Source organism: Symsagittifera roscoffensis, chromosome 7 (assembly GCF_963678635.1).
Source record: "Symsagittifera roscoffensis chromosome 7, txSymRosc1.1, whole genome shotgun sequence".
Lineage (NCBI taxonomy): Eukaryota > Metazoa > Xenacoelomorpha > Acoela > Convolutidae > Symsagittifera > Symsagittifera roscoffensis.
Genome location: NC_087068.1, coordinates 19,855,765 through 19,872,423, shown reverse-complemented (window position 1 = coordinate 19,872,423; position 16,659 = coordinate 19,855,765). Strand labels below are relative to the sequence as shown.

Here is a 16,659-nt window from a genome sequence, read left to right as displayed (position 1 = left end):
ATCAGTGGGTTTTGCAATTATTTGGTAGGGTCCTTTTCGGAGGGGTTGTAATTTTTTAGAAATTCCTTTTTGAGTATTAAAATTGGGTATTAAAACAAATGTTCCAATTTTTAAATCGGAGGCTGGTGTAAAACGTGAATTGATTTGGTCATTTATGTTTTGTCTTTGTAATAACTTTTTTGTTATTTTTTGGTAAATTTCATTGTGTTTCTTATCTCTATTTAAAATCCATTCGGTGTGTGTACCGGAGGCTAGTTTAAGAATTTGTGGGTGATGAAAATGATCTTCATCGTGAGTATGTAATGGGAGGTTATAACAAATTGAGTCTTTATTTGGTTGACAATAACCTTGTGCGTTTTTATGAGAATTTGCTGTAAACATTATTGGTTTGCGTGGCTTTTGGTTAAAAACCATTTCGTATGGTGACATTCCTAAAGTTGTCGTGATTTGTGAATTATATGCTAAGGGAAATAATTTTACATCTGCTGACCATTCGGTATATTTTGTATCATTTCCGTTGATGATACATCTAAGATATTCTTGTAGTGAACGGTTCATACCTTCGACTAAGCCGTTTGTCCAAGGTGCATGAGATGTACGTGGTTTGTGTTTAATGTTGTATAAATGACATAGTGTTATTATTTCATTATTTATGAATTCTGTACCATTGTCTGTGACTAAAATTTCTGGTAGTCCAAATTTTGCTATCCAGTGTTCATAGAGTGTTGTGTAAGCGTAATAAGCGTTACAATGTGGTACTGGGTTAAGTGCTACATAATGTGTAAATGCGTCAACAATTACCATAATGTACGAGTTTCCTTCTGATGAGGGTGAAATTGGTCCTTTAGTATCAAATGAGATACGATGATTAAAGTATAAACTCTGTCCTTTAAAATCTTGTTTTTGTGCTATTTGTTTTTGATTTGGGTAAGGTTTATTTAGTTGACATACTATACAGTCATTGCATAGTACTTTTATCCAGATTGGTGCATTTGGGAAGTAAAAATTTTGTATGAAATTTGAATATGTTTTTTCTGATCCAGAGTGTCCTTTAATATTTTGTGTATGTGAAATATTAAAAGCTATAAGAATCATACTTATAGGGAGACATGGAACTGTAGATTCATTCAGGTTATACTCTAAAAGGTCTGTATTTTCGTTAATTGTTGTGTTGTTAAATTTGCGAAAGTATCGGAGGAGTGTTTTGTTTCCTAGAATGGTTGAATCTGCTTTGATAGGTTTAGTTTTATATTTGTGCCATGATTTCAGTTGTCTAATTACTGGGTCAAGGTTTTGATATTGTTTCAGTGTTGAAATTGTAATTGTTTCTGTTGGGGGGAGAAAAATGTTTTCGATTTCTAATTTAGATAAGGGTATTGTATCAAGTGGGTCATGGAGGTCAAAAACTTGATTTATTGTGTATTTTGAATCATTTGTTTGTGGTCCTGATAAATTTATTTTATCAGTTAAATCTTCTTTTTCAATTAGTGGAAAATGGTCTTTTTTAGGTAGGTGTTGTTTTGTTCGTTTCTGTTGGGTGTTATTTTTTATCCATTGAGAATATGGGATTGGTTTGAAAGTTGATGTTCCAAGTAGGTCAACTTCATAATGATTATTTTGACAATCTAAATAAAGTGGGAAATGTTGTAAATTATTTATTTGTGATTGTTCAATATCAGTTTTTACTGCATATTTGCATTCCAATCGGGGTGATGTTTCGTTTTCTGCAAGGTAGAATTTTATGTTCTTGGGTATTTCAACTGTTGTTTTTCGTGTAAGTAATTCAGGTGGTGTATTTCGACTTAAGGTGTCTGGTAATGCAAGATTTTTTCCTGCAGTCCAAACTATATGTAAGTTTGGAAATTTCATTAGAATTAGTTGAAATCTGTAAACTCGGTGGTTTGGGTTAGATTTCTGTGTGAAAAGAAAAATGATGGGTTTGTGGTCTGTGAATAAAACTGTTGGATGTTTTGATCCAAGTATCAGAAATTCATATTCTGTCAGTGTATATATTATGGCTGTACATTCTCTCATTAGAGTTGAGAGTCGTAGCTCTGCTTGAGTGAATAATCGGGAATTTGCTGATATCAGGTTCATTTTATTTGTACCATTATGTGATTGTAATAGTGCTGCGCCGATGCCAAAGTTCGAAGCATCGCACATTGCATAAAATGGTTGATCAGGGTCTGGGATTGTATTTGAAATTTGTTCGGTTAAAAGTTTCTTTATTTCTTCGAATCGTGCTTGATGTTCTGTATTCCATTCAAAATTATTTTGTTGTCTAAGGATGTTGTAAAATGGTCGTAGATATAATTGCATTTTATAAACATATTTACTTAAAAAGTTTAACATTCCAAGGAATTCTTGGATTTTCTTTTTATTTGTTGGTGGTTGAAGTTTTTGAATAGCGTCAATGCGTGATTTCAGTGGAGTTATTGTTTTTCTTTCTATGTTATGTCCTAAGAATTTAACTCTTGTCAAAAAGAAGTGTGATTTATCCGGGGCGGCCTTCAGATTTTCGTTCTGAAGTATTTGATGATATTTTTCTAAAACTTTGAACATTTCGTCTTTTGTTTGTGATTGCATAAAAACATCGTCTAAATAGGTGATTGCGTTTTTCTTGAGTATTAGTGGTCTAAAAATTTTGCTCATAAAAGCTGAAAATGCTGCTGGTCCTATGGATATTCCATAGAATAAGCGGTTAAATTCATATTGTTGGTTTCCGATAACAAATTGTGTTAAACGTCGTGATTGTTCATCTAGTGGCATTTGATTGTATGCACTATTCATATCGGCGGTTGTAAAGTATTTGCCGTTTATTTTTGTTAAAATAACTTGTATTGGTTCAATGGGCCAATTACATTTTGATTCGTCTATAAGTGAATTGAGGTATCTAGCATCGAGAACGATTTTTAATGATTCTCCTTTAGCTAGAATGATAACGGGGTTGATGAATGTGTTGCCTTTTGGTTGTTCTTCTTTATTAACTGGTGATATAATGTTATATTGTTCTAAAATATCGAGTAATCTGTTTACTTTATCATGTAAGTGAATTGGTACTTTACTTGCTCTCTGTTTTTTGAAAACTGCGTCTGGTTTTAATGGGAGATGTAGTGATGAACTGATTTTGCCAACATCGAATTTTGATGTTGCATAGACTGATGAATATTTAATTAGCTGTTTGGCTAATTTTTCGAATTCGTCTTGTGTTATTTGTGAATGTTGGAAATTAAACATTGTTAAAAATTTTTGTTGTTTCTCTGTGTAGTTACTGATGTTGAATGTAGGTTTGAAATATGGAGTTTTTGTGAAATAATCCGTATTTCTGTTTTCGTTACTTATTATATTATTTATAGATAATTCTTCATTAAGAATTGTAGATTGGCAAATATCTAGTAATTGGAGTATATTATTTACGCGATAGGCTTTTTCGTGTATTGGTGATATTGTAGCGTTGGTTTCACAATATCCTAAAAGTCCTAAAGGTAATGTTACTTGGTAAGGTGTGTTGTTATAAACATGTAAGGAAATAATATCTGAATTCGAATTTTTCAAATATTTTATTGATGAGATTGTGATTTTGAAAAATTTATGAATAGGTTTGAATTCAAAATCTGACATATAAAATTTTTGTTTGTTTTGTTCTTTATCATATTGGTGAACTTGTTTGATTGAAAAATTATAGATGTTTCCTGATAGTGGTTTCAGGTGTTTTCTTTGTTGGTTATATATTGGATAAAATTTTGAAAAGAATGGTGGTTGTTTGTTTAATCTTTGAAAAAATGTTAGGGATGTTTCTTTTGTTTTTGTATATTTATCTTTGATTAATATTTTACTATTTAGGATGTTAATTGTTGGTATATACTTCGAAATAAATGGTATTCCAATGATATTATATTTAATATCAGTGATATGGAATATTTGTTTAAATGGCTTGTTTAGAATTTTACTTTGCTCCATTGTTCTGGTAGGGAGGAGAAATAATTGGATTTTTCCGTAGTTTATCAATGTTGATCCTTGTGCTGTTGCTAACTTACTGGAGGTTTCAAGAGGTGTTAGCTTTGGGTGTAAAGTTTTTATTTCATTCCATGTGGGAATGTTTATTATGTTTGATTCTGCTCCTGAATCAATTAAAAAATCTATTTCAAGGTCTGGTGGTTGAAATTCTTTATTTCTTGGGCTTTCTAAGAGAAATGGTATTGTCCAAATTTTTTCTTTGGGTTGTTCTTTTTGTATATTTTGATAAATGTGGTTTGTATTCAAGCATTTTGTTTTGGTGTTTTTATTGGTTTGATCTGTAGTGTTAATCTCATTTGTTTCTTGCGTCGTTGGTGTGGAATTTATGGGTGTAGTGTAATAATTTTGAAGAAATTCTGATTGATTTTCATATATGTGTGATGGAAAGGGTTGTTCATATATGACAGATTCATAGTCATTTTCGACTTTTATCATATTGATAGAAAGAGTGTTTTCAGTATCACTTTCTGAATCTGATGATGTACAGTTTATTTGATTGAGTTGTAACGTATCAGTTACTGTGTTATCAATACCTGGGGGGTCTGATGTTGTTTCTGGATTAGCTTGTACTTGATTGATTTGTCTTTGATGTTTAGGTGTACTGCTTCTATGACGATTATTAGAGTTATTATAGTTATTATTATTCCGGTGTGGTGATTGGGAATAATTTCTATAACGATTATTATAACTTGGGTGTCGATTTTGTGAATTATTTCGCGATCTGTTTTGGTAATTATTGTTTGGTCTGTTATAGTTCGATCTATTATATGAGTTATTCCTTGATCGATTGTTCGGGTAATTCTGATTTCGATTGTTTGAATAACTTCTATTTCTATTATAGGAGTAGTTTCTATTCCTATTGTATGATGAATTTCGTGATTGGTTGTTTGGATAGTAGTTATTTCTTGATTGGGAATTAGATCTAGAAACAAATCGTTGTGTATTTGAATTTGATCTGGAGTAGTTATTTCTACTATTTGGTCTATTGTAGTGATTTTGTGATGAATTATACGTGTTTCTTCGTTCTGGTGATCTTCCTCTATAACTTGAGTTATATGGGGATTGATTTCTTGTATAATTTGTATTGTTCGGGAGTGGTTTTCCTGAACTGTTGTTGCTGTGAACTGTTTTGTTCGGTAAATTTTGATCTTTTTTCATGTATTGATAGAATGATTTATTTGGTTCTTTGTATTTTTGAGGTTTATTTTGACTATCTTGCTGCTTTTGTTTACATTCGGAAATACTATGTCCGTATCGTCGGCAATAATTACACCATTTTTTGAAAGATGGTTTGCCTTTAAAGTTCGGGTTCTTTTCGTAAATATTGAGTATTTCAGTGATTTTTTCAACGAGGTCTGTTTCTGATTCCTGTATATTATTAATATTAGTGGGAGTCGTTTCAATTCTGTTAACGTATTGTAATTTCAGATTTTCCGTTTCTTCTAGTTTCATCGTGATTTCTGCTTGTTCTAGTTTGTCTACTAGTTTTCGAAAATCTAAATCGGGTTCTCGAATTGAAGAAGGATGGGATGCTCTCTTTTTTATTGCTATTTTCCGTAATTGTGGTGTTAAGGTCATCATTAAGATTTCTGTCATCTTTGTGTTTTTATAGGCATGTGTATTTAGTGAATATGCTTTTCGAACTAGTGTTTCGATTCGTACTGCTATTTGCTTGATGGTTTCGTTTGGTAATCTGCGAATTTCATTACATAAAACTCTTTGTTGTTGTTTGTTTCTTTCAGAGTCAAACATTTTTGAAAATTCCTGTGTAAACCTTTTCCAGTTTGATTTTATTTCTAGAGGTAGTACTGAAAACCATTTTTGGGCTGCGCCATCTAAGGTTGTTTGTATCAACGCTGTGCGTCGATGTATCCAGTTTTGATGTAGTGGCGTATTAATTGGTTCAGGTCCTATATTTAGAATCAAATTTGCTGTTACTGCATTTAAGTAATCTTCTACGGAGTATTCAGGGTCTGTTCCTGTGAAAACCATTAAGGGTTTGTTTGATGTTATTGATGATCCACCCATTAGGTATGGATTCATTGTCATTTGTAATGATTCTGCTGCATTTGGCATTTGAGAAAAATTTGAAAGTTGGTTTCTTGTTATTTCATGTTGTTGAAGATAATATGGGAGTGGTATTTCATTTTGCATTTGTGATGCTTGATACGAGTGTGCAGTCATTGGATTTTGTTGTTGAATTGGTTGAAAAGATTGTGTATTAATTGGATTTTGTTGTTGAATTGGTTGTTGATGTTGTGCATCTATCGGTTGTGGAGAAAAATTCCTATAATTTGTACGTGTTTTCTGTATTCCTTGTCTACGATATTCTTGAGTATTTGGTGCAAATATATCTGGTTGTAAGAAATCGTCATCTGAGGATAAATAATCCATTTGATAAGATGTTTGTTTTTTATTTTTATTTTGTTGAAAAAATGGGTAATTTTCACTGCGATCCTGTGGAGGGTTTGATTGAAAATTTTTGGAATTATATTGGGCCGTTGGGTTATCCCAGTTTCGAGGTTTTGTATATTGATTAAAATTCCTTTGTGGTTGATAATTTGTTTTTGATGGATGTGTATAATTATAATTATGGTCTGCAAAGTTGTTTCTAGTGAATGTTTTGCGTGTTTTTGATGGTATTGTCATGGGTCTGTATGTTTGGTAATCCATATGTGAATATTTAGGGGCAACCGAAGGTTTAACGGTTGATTGTAAGGTTACCTGTGTTTGTGAAGGATTTGTATTTCTTGGTGTTGTTAAATTTGGGCGTATTGGTGAAATACTTTGTTGTGTAGTTGTTGTGTGTACAATTTCTTCATTTATGAAGTGTGATGGTGTCTGGATATCTTGTTGAGTAAGATTCCTAGTTCCATTGAGGTTTTCGTTGTGTATGACTGTAGAGTTTAAACTATTATTTTGTGTATCGGGTAAAAATGTATTATAGTTTAATGGTGTTGCATCAATTGTTAATGGTATTACTCTTACATAATCTCTTATGTAAGATATTGTACCTATTGCTTGACTTGAGATTGATTGTGGAAAGCTTATAAATGCGGGATGAGACCATTCGGGGTCCCAAACATAATCTGATTGTTCTGTGATAGCGGTATCATCGTTCGAATTTTGGGGTCTAAAATTTTTTCTTGCTTGTGCAATTAAATCAATATTGTGTGTGAAATAATCTATTATGAACCATGCTAAAATTTTTTGTAGATCGTGTTTGGTATGTTGTGAAACGTCATCTTTCGTGAAATTTTCTTTAATGATGTTTAAATAACTAGAGAGTAGTGTAATTTCATGTCGTACTTTCAAATGTTTAGATGTTTCTGTCGGTGAGACATTTGTTAATGGGATTTCGTTTTCTAATATCGAAATATAACTATATATTATTGCGAAAACTTCATTAGTGAAAATGGAGTTTGCTCTTTGTGAGTTATGGTATTGGATGCTTTTTATATATTCTGAAAAAACTTTTGAAAATTCTAAATCAAGATCGTCTGTTTGAATAGTATATGTTCTATTATTATGGTTTGGGGAAGTGAATTCTATGGAGTAGATTCCATACTGTTGTGTTATGTTGCATATATCTTTTAGATAGTGATCTATGATTTGTCTTTTGATTTTTACATCGGGGAACTCTGTTTTACATGGACTGATTCCGGGTTCAAATAAATTTACGAGTAAATTTTGACAAAATATGTTTTGTCCTCTATCAGTATCTGCGTCTACTATAAAAGGAAAGATTTCATCGTCATCTGGAGTTTCGTCACCTGGGGTGTGTGTTGAACTCATTTTTTCGTTCGATGACTGTTAATATGTAATTATTAATGTGTCGAATTGGTTGATTCCAATTGTATAGATGTACTGGTTTGTGTTTGTACTGCTTTTTTATTCTTCTTTTTCCTCTTTGTGATGAATTTGAAGTTGTTTCTGAGTCAGAAAAATATAATTGATCGTGTTGTGGGTAATTTTTATCTATTGATTCTTTTAATTTGTAAAGTTCGTCTAAACTGTTGGTTTCTGATTCTGAAAATGCGTTTCGATTTTTTGAAAATCTTTTTCGTGTTATTTGTCTTTGTTTAGTTATTATTTTTCTTTTTAGTGTTTGTCGTTTTGTGCGAATGTATCCAACTGTTTGTGTATGAGGTGTGATTACAAGGTCGTATTTTTTGTTATCTATTTCACAATTGTGTAAAATGATTGTTTGTTTATTTCCTAGGTTTTTAAATGACATAAGGTTTAGAATGACGGATGCAAAGGTTGTTAAATGATTTCTATTTTCTTAAACTGTTAGTTCTTACGATTTTTTGGTTAGCTTAACCTGGGTCTATTTGTTCAGGGTTGGAGAGAAAAGTATATCGATTCCGAAGAATGATTTTTACTTTCTTGTGACTAGTATAAGCTAAGGTGTTAACTTACTTAATCTTACTTAGGGGTAGTGATTGTGTTCAAGGGTTGGAGAATAGTAAATCGATCCACAAGGTTCAGGTATAATTAGAACGCGAGTAGTTCGTTAGATACTATTTTAAACTTACTAAGTCTAAGATTTATCTTGGGCCTGTTAAGAGGGGGGGTCAAGTGAAGGATGAATAACCGAAGTTCTTCACTGTTTATCCTAATTTGAATGATTAGTTTTGTTTTAAAAATTTCTATTAGTCCTGGGTTTTTAGAAAGGGTTGGGTAGTGAATCGACGTTTGAGGTCGTTAGACACTAATTAAGTGGGTGGGGGAGAACAAAGTTGTTCTGTTTGATCCAAGGATAAGCCTTGATGATCAAATTTAAAATTTAATTAAGTAGAAAATGATTTAAGATCCAAGGATAAGCCTTGATGATCTGGTTTTAAAAATTAAGTGACTTTAAGTTTTAATAAAGTTTTAAATTTGTGTAAAGGAAAGATTAGTGTTTTATGATATTAGTGAGTTGATGATTGCTGTTGTGTTTTAGGTGATGGAGCTGGAACAACAGGATGATTTATGATTACTAACCATTTATTGTCATGCTACTAATTTTTATTTTTATTTTTCAATAAATATTTTTCAAACATATTGTATATTACTGCAGAGTTTTAGGAAAACGATCTTAGATCTTTTTATCAATCGTTATTGTATATTAATAATTTTGTTTAGCGCCTGAAATGATTTTGAAGAGTAACTTCAAGGTTTTATGTTTGCAAATGGAAATCTAAATTCATTGCAAGTAGTATTCTAAATATAAAAGTTTGTTCTGGCTTTTGCCGAACTATCATATAACTATACGGCAAGTTTCTACTTTGTCGTATGTCGTCTTTGGTTCGAGGTCTTCTTCCAATTCCGGGTAGTTCTGTTATGGTTCGGAATATTGGCTCTGATCTATTGAGTCGTAGAGACATTTCGATTAAATTATTGTCGTATAACATTTTGTAAATGTTTTTGTCTAATTTCTAATCTATTTTGGTTAATTCTAATCTATTAAGGTCTTGTTCGAGACTTATGGTCGCACCAGATGAGTTAGGACTGGGGTGTATAACTCATAGAGTAATTTCGGATAGGGTACACCGTCTGCTCGTCACGCTATCTTATTTTCGGCCGGATAGATTCGTGCAACTTCTTAGTCTAATACCGATCCTAATCTTACTCTTATACTATCTAGTCTCAGGTTGTTTAACTAGTCTCTGCTAGGCTCAATAGATCTAGGGTATACTGGTTTATTGCGGCTGCTGAAGTGCTCGGGAGAGTCCAACTAATTTCTAAGTTAAATTCAAATCTCTCTGGTGCTGAAATTACAAGTAACTTCAGCACTTACAAATAAGTGGGTTGTTAGTTAGATGGATCATGATTGGTTAATATTAAATACTTTACATTGGTAAAACATTTAATTTATCCAATCATAAAATATAGTTTAGATCAGGTTCCAATGCGATACATTTTTAGCTCGTAACGCGTAAACCACTTTTTAAAAGTCTCGTCAAAATTTGGAAAATCATACCCGCACGATTGATAAATGAATCAGAGTTCAGAACAAATTTGATGGCTGTATAGTTTCAGTACTAAGCGCTCTGAGTTACCTTCCCTTTCGTCAATTTGAACAGATTCTGGTCAGAGACTTGGTTTAGTCTTCTAAAAAATTTTCCAAGAATAATATGAACTATATTTTTTGATTCATCAATTTTTCTCATTTTAATTGTAACATCAAGAAAACTGTTTTGAAAGAGATAAAATCAATTTCAATGATAGATTAACTAATTTTCTCGTCAAAACCCATTTCAAGGCTTACTAAGTCTGCGAAAGAAGAAAAAAAAGTCGGCACAAAAATTGTCTGCTAGTTTAAAGTACTCGCATACTTCTTGTCTTGAAAACGTCTAGACAAAGGATTAAACTAAGTAGCTTCAAAGGCAAGAACTTCTATAATTCTGTTTTTTGATTGATTGCAGAATCGTTTAGATTTTTCGGAAAATTTTTTTTCGGTAATATTCTGTTTTACAACCAAAAATTCCCTATATGCGTTTGATTTACTTAGACCAGGATGATGGCTAGTGATTTGAACGCTGATTCTTTTTTTATTTAAATACAGAATTCAATTCAAAACGGTTAGCTTCTCTTGAATTTTTATCAGAGCTTCTTTATCCGAAAAAGTACAGTTAAACATTAAAAAATTTTGAACTTAGAAACAAAATAGATACACTAATCAATATAAGAAGCCAAAAAGTTAAACAATTTTATAAAATAACCAAAAAATGAGGCTGTGAAGATCGTGGCAAGAGAATTGAGGCATCGTGAGATTGACAACCTTGAAGAAAAAATTAAAAATTAAATCTCACTAAAAGCTAAAACTATTCGACAGAACACCCCAAGAATCATAACTAGTGAGTCATAAGTGTATCTACTACCATCTACACATCGCCATTTGATTTTTTTTTCTGTTTGTTTTTGAATAAAAAATGAGTTTCGTTTCAAATTGAAAAATCTTTTGTTTAATTCAGGTTGAACACAAGTTATTAAGTCGTACAAATTGTTCTTTACGATGCCAAACTGTGCACTAGATAGGCGCACAATTTTGTGTCTACATGTTCTTGGATTCCATAGACAATCTTTAAACCCATTCCAAAATGTCAATCGATTACACTAACAAACTTTCTGTGAATTCGGCGTACAAATACTTGAGACGTATTTTTTCCCCACAATTGTTGAGTGACGGATTCAGCAACAAGTGAATTTAGCTAGTTGTTCTGAATTTCCCAACTGTAAGCGGATTCTGCAAAATGTTAGTCGAATCCGCAAATGTAAGTGGAAACCGGAAAACCTGTACTGGAATCCGCAAAGGTAAGCGAATTCCGCAATTTATTAGTAGATTCCACATATTTATTATTACTGAATTTACATATGAATAAGTGAAAGCTATAACTGGAATTGTTTTTTATAGCCATTCGGAATTAAAATGGACTTAACCATTGTCATCCTACGAACAAATCTTAGGACATTGTTTTTATAAATTAATGGATGACACTCTTTTAGCACTCGAGATACACAAACCAGCAAGCAGTTTTTGGGATCATAACCAGTTTTGGGGATGAGTCGAGCAGTTTTTGAGATGAGTCGAGTGTGAAACCAAATCATGAGGGTAGCATTCGAGATTAGATGAAAGCATATCGAGTGAACACCCTGGGTACTACTATGATAGTGTGGTCATAAAAAGCAATTATTTTAAACAGGCCCCGCATGCGTAAGGCATGAAATAATTTAAAAACTAATTTGTCGAGTCAGAAAGACTTTAGATTAAAAATTGTAATAATTATATTGTTTATGTCAAGAAATTTCCTCGAATCAACTTACTTTACGACTTAACAACCATATTTGGTTTCAGTTATTCGTCATTAAAAGTTTGGCGTTCTCTCAAATTATCCACCTTAAAGAACGGCGAGGAAAACGAACAAAAGATTTAGTTGAAAATATGATGCAAAATGTTTCAGAATGGCTAACTCATAGTTATTAAATGAACTTAGAGCTCTTAATTGCCTAATCTCAATAGAATTGGTTATTTTAAAGTGACAACTCTATCATACTGGTACCCTTTTTGTGGAGAAAACAACTTATAACACCAAATGTCATTTTAAATATTATATTTGCCGAAAAATTAAGGATGGAAAAATCAAAATCTAAACTAAGTTCAACGAAAACAATTCAATGGAGATGGAGTTTGAACCCAATCATGGAGATTGTATTAGTCCAAAGCCTTAACCACTCGGGCACCCTGTCTTAAAAACACCATACAAGTAACACTGACCGAACAAATTTTTTGATAAGATTGATTCAGTGACTTTTTAAACTGGCTAATAACAATTAGCTAATGTGTTTGATGAGTTAAATACTGGATGCGGCGAAAAAAGACAAACGCAGAATGTCGAAATGAAACTGATGACTTCGGAAAAAATCTCTGAAACTGGACAAGTTAGACGGATATCGGTCTAAATAGGATAGAAGGACCTGCTCGTGGGATCTATAGTAAAGAAAAACGATTTTTATTGTCGAAACACATTTTTTCATCATTGAAACTTATTTTAATTTTGAGATTAGTGTATAACCTCATAAAGGTCTTAGAAAATTTTTGTCCCGTCATATAAAATAGTTCAATCTTGCTCAAAAACTGCTAGTGTTTCTAATGGAAAACTTACGAGATCTATGTCCAAAAAACTACCTTTTTTGATGTCAAAACAAAATTTTTTAAGCTTAAACTATTATTTTCATGGTGTTTTTTTTGCTGTTTGCTCTGGGTTTAGTTCGCTCCGCGTTTTTTCTGCATTCTTACAAGGCTACACGTTTGATTTTCAGGGTTTGCTTTAGGTAGCTTTTTGCCTTTAAAGAAGAAATGGTAGGGTCGGTTTTTCGAAAAGAATAGAAAAATTCATTACTTGGAGTGTAGGGAAAACGAGGTCAATTTGGGCCTATTTTGTGTGATTTTTGATTTTTGATTTTTAACATATTTCGATGACAAAAAAACGTAAACAAACACAAAACAGTCTTTTGAGAACAGGTCAATTAATAAACTTGGTAGTTGATATATTCAATTTTTTGATACGTGGTTTTTTTGTCATTGTCCCCAATTTTTTTTGAAATCATTTTTCAAAGTCATGAAAAAATCAGCTGTGAAGGATAAAATGTTTGCATAGGTAATAAGGACACATAACTCCTTCAGTCATGTAGAAATTGGGCTTTACTGGGTCGGTCACACGTTTATTTGAACAGATATAGGCCGGGAAAAAAATTTGAAGTATTCAAAGTTTGTTAACTTTTTTTCATAAATCAACTTACTGCTTGAAAATATCAGTTTTGTTGACGTAAAACGTTTATTTGTTTTCTAAAAATTCGTAGTTTTGAGTCAGCATAAAGTTTACGCATGGGCTTGACTGTGTTTTGATATGATGGTCGTTGCGTTCGAAACTACTTTTTACGCTCTTGTTTTCTTGATTAACTTGGCTCTTTGCTATATATTATAGAGATTCCAGCCTAAGAGTATGCGGGCTTGCCAATGCACTAATTGAATGTGCCATTTGGGTTTTCCGTACTTGAAATTTTTGCGATTTCGTATGGGCAAAAGTGTAATTTTTTCTGTTTTTGTGTCTAAATATAATTATGGCTACTGGTAAGATTTGTTTCCATGTCTGATTTTAAACTTAATTAGGAGGTAGCTGTTATCTGGATAGCGTCATGGAGCACATAGTCTCTGAGTTAGATCAGACTTGCCTTTAAGATCTCCGGCAGTAAAGAGGTGCGTTGGCTTGATGAGGAGAAACACAGAAATTGAAATCGAATGTATTGAGATCGAAGTAGGGTGTTTGACAACAATTAAGACAAAATTGGGTGTTTGACAGGAATTGAGGTCGATTTTAGAAGTAAGAATTGAGATCGATCGTTTCGATCAAAATACTAATTGAGATCGGACTTGCTGGTGACCACTTAGTAAAAAACGGGTATAATCTAAAACGGTACTACATATATAGATAAACGCAAACAAACTGCGGGTTCCACTTACAGTCGGGGATTCTGCAATAGCTCGTTTTAACTATACATACGTCGTTTTGTTTGCTTGTGGATTCCAAAGTTATTCCAGATTCCGCAAATACTGTTGCTGTATCCGCAACTTGCCTTTTTCTAGAGCGATTTTGAGCGGTACATGGTTTTAAGTATTTGTTTGTGGAATCCAAAACAGCAAACAGTATAAGTGAAATGTTGCGGATTCAGCGACAAATCTGATTTCGGTCTGTTGCGGAATCATCCGCTTGCAATGCACAAAAGACACAGTTTAGCTTCGCATAAACTTATCCTGCAGCAAATGATTTCCGATTTTGACAATGCGTAGGATTTCTTGACAATCTTCTGCGCTCCTGGAAAGTTGAAACGTTTTTGTCCATTTTGGAGCTGGGATAAAAGTTTTTTAACGAACGCACGCAGTGCTTTGGATGTATGCTCAGTTTCAAACTTGAGTCAAATAGATCTGCGTGACATTATTATCATACATTTATTTTCCTACGAGAAAATCAGCTTTTTCAGTTTTACGACACAGCGTGTGATCTAGAGATAATGCCTTATACCACGAGCCAGTACATTTCTAATGAAAGTAAAACGAAAAATCGAAATGAAACCTATAATCTGTAAAATAATGATACTCATCTTGGAAAAAGAAAAAAACTATAGAAGGGATTAATTTAACAAATAAAAAAATAGATTAAGAATCTCTTAATTCAAAAAAGTGATCTAGATAGATATGCAAAATAATTTTAATAAAAGAAATTTAGAAAACTGATTTTCAAGCAAAACAATCTCAAAAGAGCAATGCCAATGTTTTTTGATCAATAAAGTTTTCAAGTGAAATACATTTTTTGAACGCATTGAAAAGAAATGCGTCGTTTCGATTAAACTCCGAGTAAATTCGAGTAAATTTTTTTATTTTTCAATTTTACAGGCAAAACAAAAATAACGGAATAAAAAAATCGTGACAATTTTACCGGTAAAGATTGAGTGTTGAACCAAAAACAAGGAACAGAATGATTTTTTCTAAGTGTTGTTCTTTCTAATATTGAAATTTCTTTAATTAATGAGTTTGTTTCCTATGTATAAAGTTGGTTTTCAAAGCTCGCAGATTCATCCGGTTAAATTTTTATGCTGCATTTGCCTTAAACTTCAATTTAATTTTAAAAATTTTATGGAAATCACAGCATCAAAAATAATTTTTCCCTGCGGAAGCGACAATTTGTTTCCAGGCGAATCATCGACAAAACTTTTTTGCTTTCAAGATTTACATATTTCATTCCATCTACTCGTTTTCAAGCCGACGCATGCAGCGAGCTGATGCTGTATCAAACTAAACAAAACTGCTGATGTCACAACCTTTTCAGCGTTTTGTCGGTGGTTTCTATTATCAAAATTTGACAAATAAATATACGGAAGAAAATGCAGAAATTAAAAGAATTATGATTCAAACGCGTTAAAATCGTAATTTAGGAAAATATATATATATTATACCTAGGTCGTCTGGTTGTTGGATGTGTTATTAAGAGTTTATTCTTCCGACTTTCCTAACGAAAGTAACGAAATTTAAGCTCGGGTGGGTTTTTTCTTCAGACAAAATTCGACTTTTTAACTAGCCATTTTTAACGGAATAATTTTAAAAATCAATAGGAAAGTATTGTTGTCCTGGGCATTAACTTACAAAGATATTTCACGTGTGATCATTTTGTGCGTAATGTTATGGTGGTTTAAAGATTGCCATTTTGGCCAAATTGTGACAATTAACGCGCGATATATTTTGCGCGATTAACGCCTCAGCGGAGATTAAATCCGTCTTAAAAGTTTTGGCCTGTTTTTTCCAAAAATTTGACTGTGGCGCAGAAATTTTTGTCAAAACAGAGTGTTTTTAGTGCTTTAGAAGAGCTCGGAAAATCAATTTGGTTGACCTAAAAAGTTCCGCAAAACTTTCGACAACTTTTCGAAAATCCACCCGAAGCCCCTCCACTCGAAAAAATCCTAGAGCCACCCCTGATAGTCTTCGTCTGAATTTTTGCCGCTTGCAGATTAGCCGGCCATCTTGTTTGCTTTTTGTTTAACCGGCAATTGGTCTCATCGACTTTTGAAAAACTGTTTGTTACTTAGCCAATATTACTGTTTTTTTAAAGGTTGGTTATTATGGTTGCTTACGTGGAAAAACTTAGTTATGCCAGTAGCAAGTTTATTGTAATTGTGATAATGAACTTGATTCTGACCAGATCGATTTTGGTTTTTGCTTTCTCGTTCAAATAACTACTTAATTTTTTTACTTGCGTCAATGTACTTGATCACAAAACAGTTTTCGATTTCAACTTTTCTTGTTACATGTCAAAATCAAGTCTTGTTCTGATAACCAAATCAAGATATCCACGGTACAAAAAACTGAAAATGAGGGATACATGAAAGCATGAAACAAAAAACTATCTGAGGCGAATATAGTCTATAAGCAGTGCTGACAACTTTTCAGCATCAAACATTCAACGCATACGGAGCATTTTTCAGGTCTTTTTTTATTTAAAAGACTCTTAATTAAACTTAAAATTCAACGACATCGTTTATTTTTATAGCTTAGTATTTCACAAGAAAATAAATTTAGGACTCTTCGCATCAGGGCTAAATTTC

At 32.5% G+C, this 16,659-nt stretch overlaps 1 long non-coding RNA gene across 1 annotated transcript in view; it reads right to left on the bottom strand.

The window, feature by feature from the left end:
* LOC134852184 (uncharacterized) overlaps nucleotides 1-15,106 on the bottom strand; it is a 63,935-nt gene extending 48,829 nt beyond the window's left edge. Inside the window, exon 1 of the long non-coding RNA XR_010164284.1 lies at nucleotides 15,000-15,106. This is a non-coding gene — a long non-coding RNA (uncharacterized LOC134852184). The remainder of the gene's footprint in view (nucleotides 1-14,999) is intronic.
* Nucleotides 15,107-16,659: the final 1,553 nt, after the last annotated feature.